This window comes from Pleurodeles waltl, chromosome 3_1 (assembly GCF_031143425.1).
Source record: "Pleurodeles waltl isolate 20211129_DDA chromosome 3_1, aPleWal1.hap1.20221129, whole genome shotgun sequence".
Taxonomy (NCBI): Eukaryota; Metazoa; Chordata; class Amphibia; order Caudata; family Salamandridae; genus Pleurodeles; species Pleurodeles waltl.
This window is the reverse complement of record NC_090440.1, coordinates 1774312118-1774325368: the sequence shown is the minus strand read 5'-3', so window position 1 is coordinate 1774325368 and position 13251 is coordinate 1774312118. Positions and strand designations below refer to the sequence as shown.

At 44.8% G+C, this 13251-nt stretch overlaps 1 long non-coding RNA gene across 1 annotated transcript in view; it reads right to left on the bottom strand.

Annotated features, from left to right (window-relative positions):
* LOC138285612 (uncharacterized) overlaps positions 1 to 13021 on the bottom strand; it is a 159105-nt gene extending 146084 nt beyond the window's left edge. The window contains exon 1 of the long non-coding RNA XR_011201621.1: positions 12698 to 13021. This is a non-coding gene — a long non-coding RNA (uncharacterized lncRNA). The remainder of the gene's footprint in view (positions 1 to 12697) is intronic.
* Positions 13022 to 13251: the final 230 nt, after the last annotated feature.

Genomic DNA, 13251 nt, shown 5'->3' with positions numbered 1-13251 from the left:
TGAGTAGTTAGGTTTCTCAGAGGGTAGTGCAAAGCATTTGTTATACACACACAGTCAAGAAATGAGGTACACACTCAATGACTAACTCCAGGCCAATTGTTTAATTGTTTTTATGTAGCAAAAATGTATTGTGTTACTTTATTAGTAGAACCAGATCTTTGTTGGAGGTAAGTACAGTTGTAAATAGATATCTAGCATATGTATCAAATGTACTTTGTATTTTGCAGATGAAGCAGTTTACAAGTAAGTAACACTTTTTCAAAAGTTGGCACAGTGCAATTTTTCATAGGAGTCAATTGAGTCCTGGGGGGAAGTGTAAGCACAGTTAACAGGTAAGTACACGACTTACAATTCCAGTCTTCAGAGTTAGGATGTCCACAGGCCAAAGTTTAGGCTAACTCCAAAAGTGCACCCCCAGCAACACAGGGCCGGCTGGGTGCAGAAGTCAAAGTTGGTGTCTGGTTTGTAATGGAATCCTATGAGGACTGGGGGTGCTTGGTAGAAAGCAGATTGCAGGTAAGTACCTGCAGTTCCAGGACACAGGCCTGGGGGGTTTGGGTCAGCACCGGGGGGAGGCCACAGGTTCACACTAAACACACACCCTCAGCGACACAGGGGCGGCCGGGTGCAGGGTGGAAACCCTGAGCTGGGCACCTAGTGCTTTTCAATGGGGGGACCCCAGGTGACACAAAAGATGCTGCAGGCTGGGTCTAGGGGATCGGTTCCAGGAAACCAAAGGCCGGACAGGCAGGAGAGGCGCCCGCTGGACCATCGGCCAGATTCTCCTAGGCCAGGGGGCTGCGGGTGCAGGGGTCTCCTTGGGTGCCAGGAATCATTTGTTGGATCTGCTCGCGGTCTGGGGGTGTCCTCTGGATTCAGGCTGCAGGCATCGTTGTGTTGGCCAGGAGGGTCAACCCAGGGTGGAATAGAGGTCGGAATCGCCTGGGGACCTTCTCTGGACCAGTGGGCCACCTGGGCTCGGGCCATGGGCTTCAGGTGCAGAGTGGGCAGGGCTCGCAGATTCAGGGGTGTTCTGGAGTCCTTTTGGAGGGTTTCTTCTGGACAGGGCCACAGTCTTCTGGAATTCTTGTTTCTCTGCTGGGCAGGTAGTCTTCTGGGGGTTTGTAGAGGTTACTGGTCCTGCAGGATGTGTTGCCTTTTGGGAGCAGGAGTCTTGAAGCTGCAGACAGACCGGTAGGGCTGGGGCCAAGTCAGTTGTCGTCTGGAGTCTTCACTGTTTTTGCAGTCCTTCTTCTTTCTTCTTCCTTCTTGAGGTTACCAGGAATCTGGTGAGTAAGGTTCAGGGGTGCCCCTAAAAACTAGATTTAGGGGTGTTATTGGGGTCAGAGGGCAGTAGCCAATGGCTACTGTCCCTGAGGGTGGCTACACCCTTTCTGTGCCCACTCCCTTTGGGCGGGGTGCCATATTGACTTTACCTTTTGCTCTCCACCAACACACACGCAATAGCAGTGTGCATGTGTTTGGTGGGAGTCCTTTAGGGTGGCAATACATGCTGCAGCCCTTAGGGACCCTCCCTGGTCACAGAGCACTTGGTACCACTGGTGCCTTTCACCAGGGACTTAGCTGTGTGCCAAGTGTGTGCCAATTGTGGAAACAATGGTACAGTTTAGGGAAAGAACACTGATGCTGGGACCTGGTTAGGAGAATCCCAGCACACACTCAGTCAAGTTAGCATCAAATATGAGGCAAAAAGTAGGGGGCTACTGCAAACACGGGGCAGTTTCCTACAGTGTGTCCTTATCCAAAATGGTGATACTCCCCTGTATGCTATATTATTTCCAAAACCTTCCATGCCCTGGGGTACTTCATCTGGAATTAAGGTTTTCACTGAATTGCCCCAGAAAACATCACAGCTGCCCATTATGAAGGGCAGACTAGGTTCCCCAAATTTTGAACACCATTATTTAGCAGCGCAACTGCAGTGGCCTGCCGTTTGGTTGGCCTGGCGTAACACTGAGGAACTGGGATTTCCCACACCTGCCCATGTGCATGTAGAGATACAACATGCTTTCCTACCACATCCATGACTTCCACATAGGGCGAATGGATTGCTGTGGATAGCATTCATGCCTCATTACTCACCCAAAATCCAGCTGCAGTCGTATCCACCTTCCATGGTATGATGGGCGAAGTGGGGATGAACGCTTGGTCGGAGGCATGAGTAAGCACATTAGGTGCATTTTTCAGAGAGGGCACGCTTCAGACCTACGGGTTGCTGCAGCAGGAATATGGGCTCCCAGCAGGGCATGCTTTGGCTTCTGGAGCATCACAGACACAAAGCTGGATCAGTATCCTCTGATACACACACTACACACAACGGGAGGGGGAGAACAGACTTACTACTTGGTTCACTCGAGTGCTTGCACATGCTGTGCGGGATCCATTAACAGCAACCTGTAGAGAATCTGAGAGATCTGAGTAGAGAACTCACTAGCAAAGAATGGGAGAAAGTAACAGAGTATCTTACGCATGTTCAGTTCCATGTCAGCATGCCCACGATGCCAGCAAATAGGGGGCTAACATGATACATATGTTTTGGGCCTGCCCGGAAGCAACAGAATTGTGGAACTCAATCTCTAGGGAAATAGAGCAGGTAACTGGCCGTACAGATTTACACACAATGGAGGGGTCATTGCTTGGGATTTTTAAACAGTCGGCGGTAGCCAAGGCTGAGAAAAGTTTAATTGACCTGGTGTTATTACTCACCCACAGACTCATTGCTATGTATTGGAAGGCCCCATTGCTGCCAGATGCAGCACACTGACGAGCGGTAACCCTGAAGTGAGGATGTGCAGATGTACTGAGACAAGAGGAAGTTCAGAGCCTGCTGAAGTACCCCATAGCAGTGGAATAGGAGGCGCTACTGCTAGACTTACATACGTATTAGGACGTAGCCGAAGCCCCCGAGAGTGGCTCCTGATGGCTTGTTTATGGTTGCTCTCCCCCCCTACCATCCTCCTCCGAGCTTCCCCACTTCTCTCTAAAAGCTGCAATAGAGATCTTTATACACATCACATGGTTGGTTATTTGTTGCGTTAAAGAATGGTTTATGAGATTTGAACCGCTTGCTCATGTACTTTATGCTACTGATGCGTCCCTTTCTAGTTATTTTACTCACTCTGGGACTCATTTTAGGCCAATGAATCTTTTGACCCTGATTGAAGACACCTTAGGACAAGATAGCTGATCAACATGTCAATCAATATGTCAATAACATCATCAATAAGTCTCAGAAACCATCATGACCTTTCAGTCATAAATAACCACACCAGTTTACTATGATTTTGTGATATTTATTCCCTATTGATTACAATTCTACTAGCCAGTTTATTAGTCTCATAACCATGAAACACATCAGCATTGTCATAATATGGCAACTCGAGTAAGATTTCATCAAAGCCAAAATCACAAATATTCGAAAATAGCACGACGCCAACATAGGTTAACCTCAGCAGTGTATCATTAGCACATTATTCAACAAAGCATTGGATCAGTCATTTGTCTGATTTCGTCCGTTTTAGTGAACCCCTCAACTATCCTCGAATTAGCATTGGCATGTTGGGCTTCATGCAAAATAATTTGGTAACACCAATTTAGAAAACATTCTAACTATGGTCTCTGTCAAAAGTAGCAGTTGGTACCTAGAAAGGAAAAGCAAACAGACAATTACAATTTCATTGTAATATAGTTACCCTCCATATTGGGTCAGCATACAGGACATCAGATGATTCGCCATCAGACAGGGAATTCAGCAAAACGGGTAAGAAGGGACACTTCCCTCATAAGGAGGAAAAGTATATAACAGGTAAAATAAGGACAAGGATGGTTTGAAGAACCAAACAGCAAAGTCTCTATTCAGAGTGACAAAGTGTCTGGGTCATAGCAAAAGTTCGCAACAGCATCTCCTAATGGCTCCTTGTGTCATAGGTTTTTATCCCTTTTCTGTTGTACAGTCCCCTAATTCTTGATTGGTTGGGGTTGGTACCCCACTATCTCCATCCAATGGGTTTGCAATGAGTTCATCAAAATTTGTCACCCCATAACAGTTCTCACGTAGTTTTTTGGTTCTTATGATTGACGTCTCCAGCGGGCAGAATGTCCGGTATGATTTCATACTCTTGTGGTCCTTTTCGCATCTTTAGTCAGTAGGTCCATTGTCTGTACCGGTTCAGGCGACCTTGTATCTGCTATCAGTCTACAGTGTTGCATTCAGCCAAAATGTTTCTTCTAACAAGTCAAATTTCATGAGAACGGATCTACTACGGTTACACTTCATCCTTTATCTTTGGAAAAGTACGAGTATATGTCATTCAGCAAGTTAGCACAATGCACATTAGAAAAACACATTTAATATGAAAAACAGGCAGCTAGGCCTCGACTCATGCTAACTAAAGTCTAATGATATATTAGCAAAAACCTTAACATGTAATTCTTAATATTAGTGTAAAACTTATATTTTCAACATATCATCTTCCATTATTAGTCAGTTTCATTAGTCATTGTATATATTGGCGGCCATTCCCCGTGGGCACATTTCAAGCGCACGTTTAGCAAAAACACATTAATACATTTTCTATGCAGCATTATTACGCGTTAGTTCATAAACATTTCATGTTAATTTTGATTATGAGTGCTACGCTCTCTCACTACTTTATGCTGTTATACTGTAAAGAACATGATGGGATCACCAACTATGTATGTGACGACATTGATCCACTAACTGTAATTTTATATACCATATAAATTAATGCAGCAGCATCAATCCTTTCAAGCTGCAAAATAACATCTCTGTGAATTAAATATCAGATACACGCTTCAGTGCGCTGCAAAACTAAAAGTGCTGTATAAATCTCAGATGCACTTTTTCGACTTCCCAGAGGAGGTAGTCCAGTGGACAGATTAACAGATCCAGGTTAAACCTCATACACCTCCACGCTTGGAGTCTGACTCTTCGCAGGGTGACAAACAGAAAAACAACAAAAAAGCACCAGCTGCCATAGATCCAGTTCAACATGACAGCACTCCAGAAAGATAAGTGATGCTCCAGCACATACAGGTGGGCTCCCTGTCCTCTGAGGCATCTGGCCCAGGATCTCCAAAGTGACGAGGGGGGTACCTCTATTAGACAATAATACCCTTGACCCTAACAGCGTATGATTCAATTGATGGCAACCCAATATAGTAACCAGGACCTTACACCCTCCTACAAATATGTTCATGTTTGGAACAGGGATCCACTGGGGTGGGTTGGGACAGACCCCCAGTTGGGGTCTGCTGATGTCACATTCTGTGATAGATACTTCAGGGTTTAGGAGTATGGGGTCAGTTGTTCCTGTAGCAAATATTACACTAGAATAATATTTTGCAGTTCGGTATTGTTGCAACTATTGTTACGTTTCAATGTTTCCCTTTTTCTTTATCATTGGTGCCTGACAGATGCCCACTCCCTCACATACCCAACAAGCAGACATAGTAACAAGATTCAATCATGTATTTCTAGCCGCAGACATGCTCCTCGGATTAAATCTGATTAGTGTTGTGGAATGTAAATGGCCTTCTAGATAGGGTGAAGAAGGGGGCAGTTCTGAAGCAGGCCAAGAGGATGGGAGCAGATGCCCTTCTTGTGCAGGAGACTAACCTCATAGGTAACAAGGTCCCATGCCTGGGCAGAGGAGGATACACACAAGTTTATCATGCAGGGTTCCAGGGGCGCCGGGATCCTGATTAAACAGACAGTCTGCTTTCAGCACCACAGGACATGGGCAGATAAATATGGGAGATATACAGCAGTTTCAGTTGCTCAATGGAGAAACAATCACATTGCTGAGTGTATATGCCCCACCCCCCAGGACACTCCTTTATCGAATAATTGACGAGGCTGTGGGGTTGGCTACCAGATGGACTTGTGGTGATGGGGGAGAGCGGTATGGAGCCATCACCCCAGCTGTAGATGGATGGGGCCCACAGGGGCTGCCTCCGATGTCAAGCCAGGCGCCCCTGTCCTCCTTTGTCTCAGCGATGGGCCTCTTAGATGTATGGCCGGCTCATTACCCCTCCACCGGTGGCTATACCTTCTAATCAGTGGCACATGGCTCTTCTAGATCATTCTAGATTCTCGTCTAGATTATTTTTTGGTCCATGGCAATCACCTACATCAGGTAAAGGATATCACAGTGCTCCTCAGGAGCCTATCGGATCATTCTCCGGTAGCGCTGGGGCTTCAGATGGGACACCTGCGCCTGGCATTCCTTTGGAGCCTGTCACCATGGCACCTTCAGAGCCCAGAGTACCACAAACATATGTAAGAGTTGTATAGATGGATGTATAGATGGATACTTTGCAAATAATATGGGCACACTGCAGTCCCTTTGGGCTCTATTGAAGGCGCTGAAGCCCACATTTCGGGGGGCAGATGTCAACTACTGTAGCAGGTAGTGCAGGCACAGATTACGGGACATAAATGCTCAAGAGACAGAAATCATGGAGATGGACTAGTGCGGCCGTAAACCGGATAGTCAGGAAGCACGTAGACAACTTAGACTGATGCAGTAGCAAAACTACTAGGCCATGATGGGTGAAGCACGGTTGGCCTGGCATGCTTCTCAGCATCGTCTTTATCAGAGGGGGGATAACTCAAGTCAACTACTCCATAGACTATGCCAGGGTACACCCTGAGTGCCCACTTTTCTTCTAATTAAGAGTGAGGCAGGTTCCCCACTCACAGATCAAAGAGATATAGCAAATATATGTGCGACCTATCTCAAAGGGGTTTATGCCAGGAAGAAGTAATCTCAGAGACACACATAGAAGAGTTTTTTGGGCATTGCCACCTTGGTCCCTGTTCCCAGTGACCTGCGAAGTCTGTCTTTAGACACTAAGCTCACAGGGGAAGAACTCCTCACTGCCATAGCCAATATAAACTAGGGCAAGGATCCCGGTGAATTTTTCAAAGTATATATGCCAAAGCTTAAAACACACCTCTTAGAAGTGATATTGTCCACAGCGGCCAAAGGGGTCATGCCACTGCGTTGCCCAAATGCGGAAATCAGCATCTCAACTTCAGTCCACAGTTCCTCTCTTACCTTCGATTGTTATATACAGACCTGATAGCAGTGGTATGGGTGGCACGGGCTAGGTCACATCTTCCCTATACAGCGGGGAACAAGGCAGGGCTGCCCCCGTCCCCCCTATTGTTCGCTGTAGCCATGGAGCCCCTTGCAGTTTGGGTGTGGATGGATGCGCAGGTGCAGGACTTCGAGTGGGGTAATGGGCAGTCATATAGGATTGCATTATATGCCGATTATGTTTTGTTCTTCATTATAGCCCATGACACAATGGGACCCCAGCTGTTGCAAATATTTGTGAAAACTGTGTGCCTCTGCCAAATCCACGGTACATGCTGTGGATCAAAGCCCACATAGACTTGACTGGGCAGCTGGTATACGAGTGGCCACCAAAGGGTTCAAATACTTAGGTGTTTATATATCCCCAGAGGCGACTCTTTCATGGAACGCCAATATAGAACCTTTGTTCGCTCGTCTGAACCATAAAGATATGGTCTGGGCCCCAGCTATCCTTGACAGGACAATCAGTGATCTTTAACAAGGTCTCACTGTCCAGATTCCTCTACCAAAATTTCCCATTTGATATTCTGCGTTTTGTAAACCGAATTCTGTTCTAAATGCCTTTTTATGGGACAGGGGTACTCCTCGCATGGCACTCGGTAAATGCTTTCAGTCAACATGATGTGGGGGCATTGCAGTGGCAGATATGGAGTCATATTACCTTGCGGCCCACCTCCAGATTATAAATGATTGGTGGTATGATACACAGGGGGACACAACATACGCACTTAATAAAATGGTGATGGGTGCAACTCCACTGCAAGCCTAACTGTATGGGTGGGAAGAATGCTACACTCCCCATGGCGACAAAGGTGGTCCTGAAATTGTGGCGGTGGACCCCTAGACAGATGAAATTGTGGGGCAGACTGACGGAACAGACACCATTATGGTGCGGAGCTATGCTCCCACAGGTGGTCACATTGGAGGGATTCCGGAAATTGGATCTTATCAGGATCTCCGTGTTGGGGGATGTTATGCAAGGCACGATCCTGAAGTCATATCAGACACTCCAGGCTGAGTTCCAGCTACATCGTAGCCAGTTCCACAAGTTCCTGCAGATCCACCAAGCACTGACCTCACACATAAGGCCATTGCCGGACCTTCCAGAATTTAACCATTTGGAGAGTATATTTCCATGGGAGACTTGGATGAACATAAAATTGCCAAGATTTACTAGACGCTTATATCTAACCAGCCAAATACATTGGGCTGTGTAGAAGGCCGATGTAGGTGAATTAGGAAATGAAGACTGGACAGATTCTGGGTTTGCCCAGGGGAGCGGCACGGCTCAGTTGATTCAATTTAAGGACCTCCACTGAGTGTATTTAATGTGTTACAGGCACTGGCCCCCACTGTCTCAGATGTGGCGCTGAGGAAGGCACCTTCATCCAAAAAGTGTGAAGCTGCCAAGAGTTAGAGAGGTTTTGGCTGGGAGTGTTTACATGGCTAGGAGAGGTCCTGTTGTGGAAGATTCTGCGTAGTTCGCAGTTGACCCTCCTTCACCTTATGGAGGATCTGGGTGGTAATAAATATAAATTATCCCTGCTTAATCTGGGACTGATGCTCGCTAAATGCGACATAGCCAAGGAGTGGAAGGCGACAGCCCCTCCATCATTGTTGGTGTGGAAAAAGGGACTGGACCTCTGGTAATAGGAGATTGTGGTGTATAAAGCTAGGGGCTGCTCCCAAAAACAACTGAAAATATGGATGCGTTGGGCAGAATATGGAGGAATTATCTTGGCACCAGTCCACAAGATCACCAACTCATAGATTACGAAATTACGACATTTCACAGTCAAAAAGAGACTGTCGTGCACTGATCTGATGAACGTCATGGGCCGAGAGAGGTTATTGTTCTGATTTATTTTCTCTCTTAATGTACTAATAGATGGAGGGTGGGGTTGGGGTGAGGGGAGAACGGCAGGACAGTTGTTTTTACGTATATGATATATTGGGTGTACTTGATTATTCCTACAATTGGCCACTTTGGCCGTGTGGTAACCTTTACATATATATCAATAAAATATGTTTAAAAATGTCCAAAAAATAAATATGACTATATACAGACAGAAATGTTAAAAAAATAAATACCATAAAACCGGAAGCCCGAATTGTGAACACTTATGGATTCTGGGAAGGAGGCCTTATGTGCAAATTCACATTTGTTGTCTTTTCTACAATCTTGTTCCAGTGGGAAAACAATTTACCTGCAGGGAAAAACGTTTCTCTATGCCTCCATCAAGTTTATGGGTGATCATTTCCCCCCGCCAGCCTGAAAGGTGATTTACAAAGTAAAATTCCAACCATGTCCATGGTGCAAAAAGGGTCAAAAAGAAGTTTGTGAATAGCCACAAACTTAAATGTGTGTGTTCACAAAATTACATGGCAAACCACACTTTAGCTTACTAATTCCGAAACCCTTATATGGGGTTCACAACTGCTTAATTATATACACTACTGGCTGAATTTTACACAGTAGTAAGCCTTTTTATACCTGCCAGGTTTCCTTTATGTGGGTGGCTATCAAATGTAAATGGTGCCATTTACATCTGTAAATGCCTTAGTGAATCAGGCCTGATCTTTAAATAGAGTATTTTCTTATAGTTTTTACTGAGGTGTTGAGTAACATGTTAAACATAAACATACTAATATACATGAATATAAACAGATGGATATAGCATACATTCACCATTGTATTCTCTGATAATAAAATTCAAGTAATTTCTCTCATCTGTTTTTAATTTCCTGTTTGAACTCTCTATTCATGACCTTTGGTGGTTCTTATTCATGAAAAATAAAAATTCCAACCATATATAATATATTCATGTTGGCTACTTTTTTATAGTATAACAGAAATATTGTTGGTCCCTCCAGGGGAAGAAGATGAATTAACTTCCATGACAGTACCGATGAAATTCGTAAATAATATATATCATTTATTGGAAACTTTAATTCCACAATTTAAAGTAAAGCAATCAAGGTGCTCCTGTATAACGGTGCAGTGTAAGTGAATTATGTGTTAGTATAAGTGCTACAGTGCTATTTACATGAAAACTAAAACGGTGGTTAAAAGCTTGAGATGTCTGATAAACACCTCTAACAATGGGTGCTGTGAACCTACTGAATTTTTTCAAAAGTCAATCCACATTTTCAAATTCAATGTTGACGTTTCGACACCAAAACAACAAAATTAATTCAGGCGGCTCATCACCAGGACAGAATATTGAAATAGGAAGCACACCTCCTTGATATAAATCAGACACATCCTAGTCATGTTAACAGTAAAACTTTGCCAATTGGCCATCCATTTCATGTAGCCCTGGTGTGCTATCAATAGTACCACTCTTTAGCATCACCACGTAATGGCTTGTGGAAGGTCATGAAAATTAGCCAACTGTTAAAGGTCCTTTTTATAACATGTCGGCAGGGTTCTATATTAGAGTTAAGGATCCGTTGTTCTGATTTAATCACGAGAAATGCTCTTGTTTTGGCTGGTATTGAAGCAGCACAATGCATCCATATTATTTTCTAGGTGTTTACATAGCTGTCTCCATTCTATTCATATAAGATTTATTTATTTGCAAAGGTGAGAGCTTATTGAACCTACACTTTGACTGGGGAATACAGAGTTGATAAATTATATATTTAAGTGGGAACACACTTTCTGTCATTCAAGGCCACTGTCACGTAGCAATATTGCATAGTTCATAGCTACTGTATGAGCTTGGGTGGGACTCTGCTAGGTATTGGGCCAGGGCAAAGAGTTGGCTGACTCAATCAATCAGCAATAGGTTATCACAGATGATATAACATAACTTCCGGGAAGCATGCTCATCCAGCATATTCTAGCAAATGCTAGCCATCACCCCAAAACCACAAGATACATGCCAGCTCTAAGTCTGCACAAACAGAAGGCAAAATTGCTCCAAATATAAAGTAAGGCAGAGGCGGCCACGAGAATTCAGCTGGAGATGTTCATACAGTAGCAGCTGCTTACTGGTCCCCTAGAATGGCATTCTGAGCATCTGTGATAGTTGATTATATTAACCTCCATGATGGCACTTGGGTACCATCTACTAGTTGTAGCATGCTATAAATACCTTGAAGTTGAACAAATAAACCCTGCACCGAGATACTTTTAATATCCCTATAAGTCGAACAAGAGGGAGGGCTTTAGATCTCGTGCAGTTGTCTTTTTTAAAATGAGATGTCTTTATTGCCATTCTGCCTCTCCACCTTCAGATGACAGCATTGACTCACCACACTGTGCAGAAATTAGCAGTGATAAAAAAGAGCATTCAATATGGCCTCTAATTCTGAAATGGAACAGATAAAATACCACATTGTCCCTAGAATGGTGCCCTCTGCAATTGCCCCATGTTTCATGATCCTCCTTCCAACCTCAGTTTCTGAGTTCTCTTTGTAGTGGTACCATGTTGCACACTCCTCCATATGTCCCCACCTGGTATAGGGTCACCCTTGCTGCAATGTTCTCCAAAGCTGGCTCATGCTGTATGTTCCTCTGTTAATTGTGTGAAGAACTAACCAGGAGGTGGCAAACCTTAAGTCCCTTCCACTGAGTGGGGTGCATTTGCAGTAACTTATACACATACAGGGGTATCCATTTACGTTACGTGGGTCATTTTTGTTTTTTAAATGGTTACATTTGTAAAACATTTTAAGTAGCATCACTGCCCATCCATCATACATCAAAGTATTTTGACTGGGTCTAAAATACATTTGGCACACAGGCAAGCACATTGGTAGTTTAACACAGCTACGTTTGATTTTTTTTTCATTGAGTCTTAATCTGTAACAAATTGCTGGGCCTGTGCTTAACAATCTCACATGTGAGGCAGTGCTTGGAATATATCCTGGTTTGTGATGTGTCAATGGGAAGCCAGGCTATAGGCAGAATTAGTATGAGCTCTTCTTTGTGGCAAGTCCGGTTGGCTCATCGATAAACTGATGGAAGACACTGCTAAGTGTGTCACAAGCCACTGACTCTTTGTACACTAAGGGATGCTGTCAGGGTTGGGGTTATTCGAAATGATAGAACACAACTCATATAAGATGTTCTCGGGTTTATTGCAGGATTTGCTATGGATGCTTCTGACATAAAGTCAGAGGATTTTATTGGTCCTCCTCTTTTATCTTTCAGGTACCAACTCCGGGCAAAAGGACACCACGCAGAGAATCTCTGGAAAAGAACAACAGTAAGGCAGATAAGTGTCTTTGTTTGCTCATTGCCAATAAACTCGTCACCATTCACCCAGTGAGCACGTGAATGGGGTTGAGGGAAAACACTCTAGGAATATTAACAAAAGATCTGCGCCCCCTTCTTTGATACTAATAACCTTTTCTCTTCAAGGTTATGGTAGTCGCATGCGACTCCGTCATTAAGAAGCCCAAACGTAGCAAAAGCCGGTGGTGAAAGCAAAAACAAATCAAAAGAGGAAAAAGACAACACTGGCCTGTTCCCAATCACCCCTTGAATGGTTTGTGAGTGGAGACCCTCAATGCACACCCCAGGCTTGTAACTTCGCACGTACCTGCCTAAGCCACGTTCCTCCTGGGACGTGACTAGGACCTCTGCAGTATCAGCAGGTCATTCTGCGATCCGCCGCAGTGCTGGCGTTACTCAGCGCGCCTTCCGCTGGACTGGCTCCTGAGGTGCAGCGGCGTGCTCTGTCAGCTGTTTCTTGACAGCACCTTCTGATGGTCTTCCTGTGGGTCTGTGCTCCTACAACGATGTCTCTCACCACCCTCCTGGTGCGTGTGCCACTTAGGCCCACATGTAGGGATTATGTTCTCAGAGGTCCGTGTGGAACGCCACCCCTTCCTCCTTCAGGTCCCCCGGATTAAAGGGCCTCTACTGTCAGTTGTCCGGGGAGAGAATACGGGAGTCCCATAGGTTAGTGAGAGGCGGAGGGGAAGGCGTAGCCCAGCCTGATGGACTGTCCGCCTCCTCACAGACGCACATCATACTGCATACTATACTCTAGGTGACAGGAGGTCACCGTATCCTGTGCACTTAAAAGTATGTGCTTGTACTCTGCCTATGCCAACCTCTTTAAACTTTTAATGATAGTGAAACAATATTAAA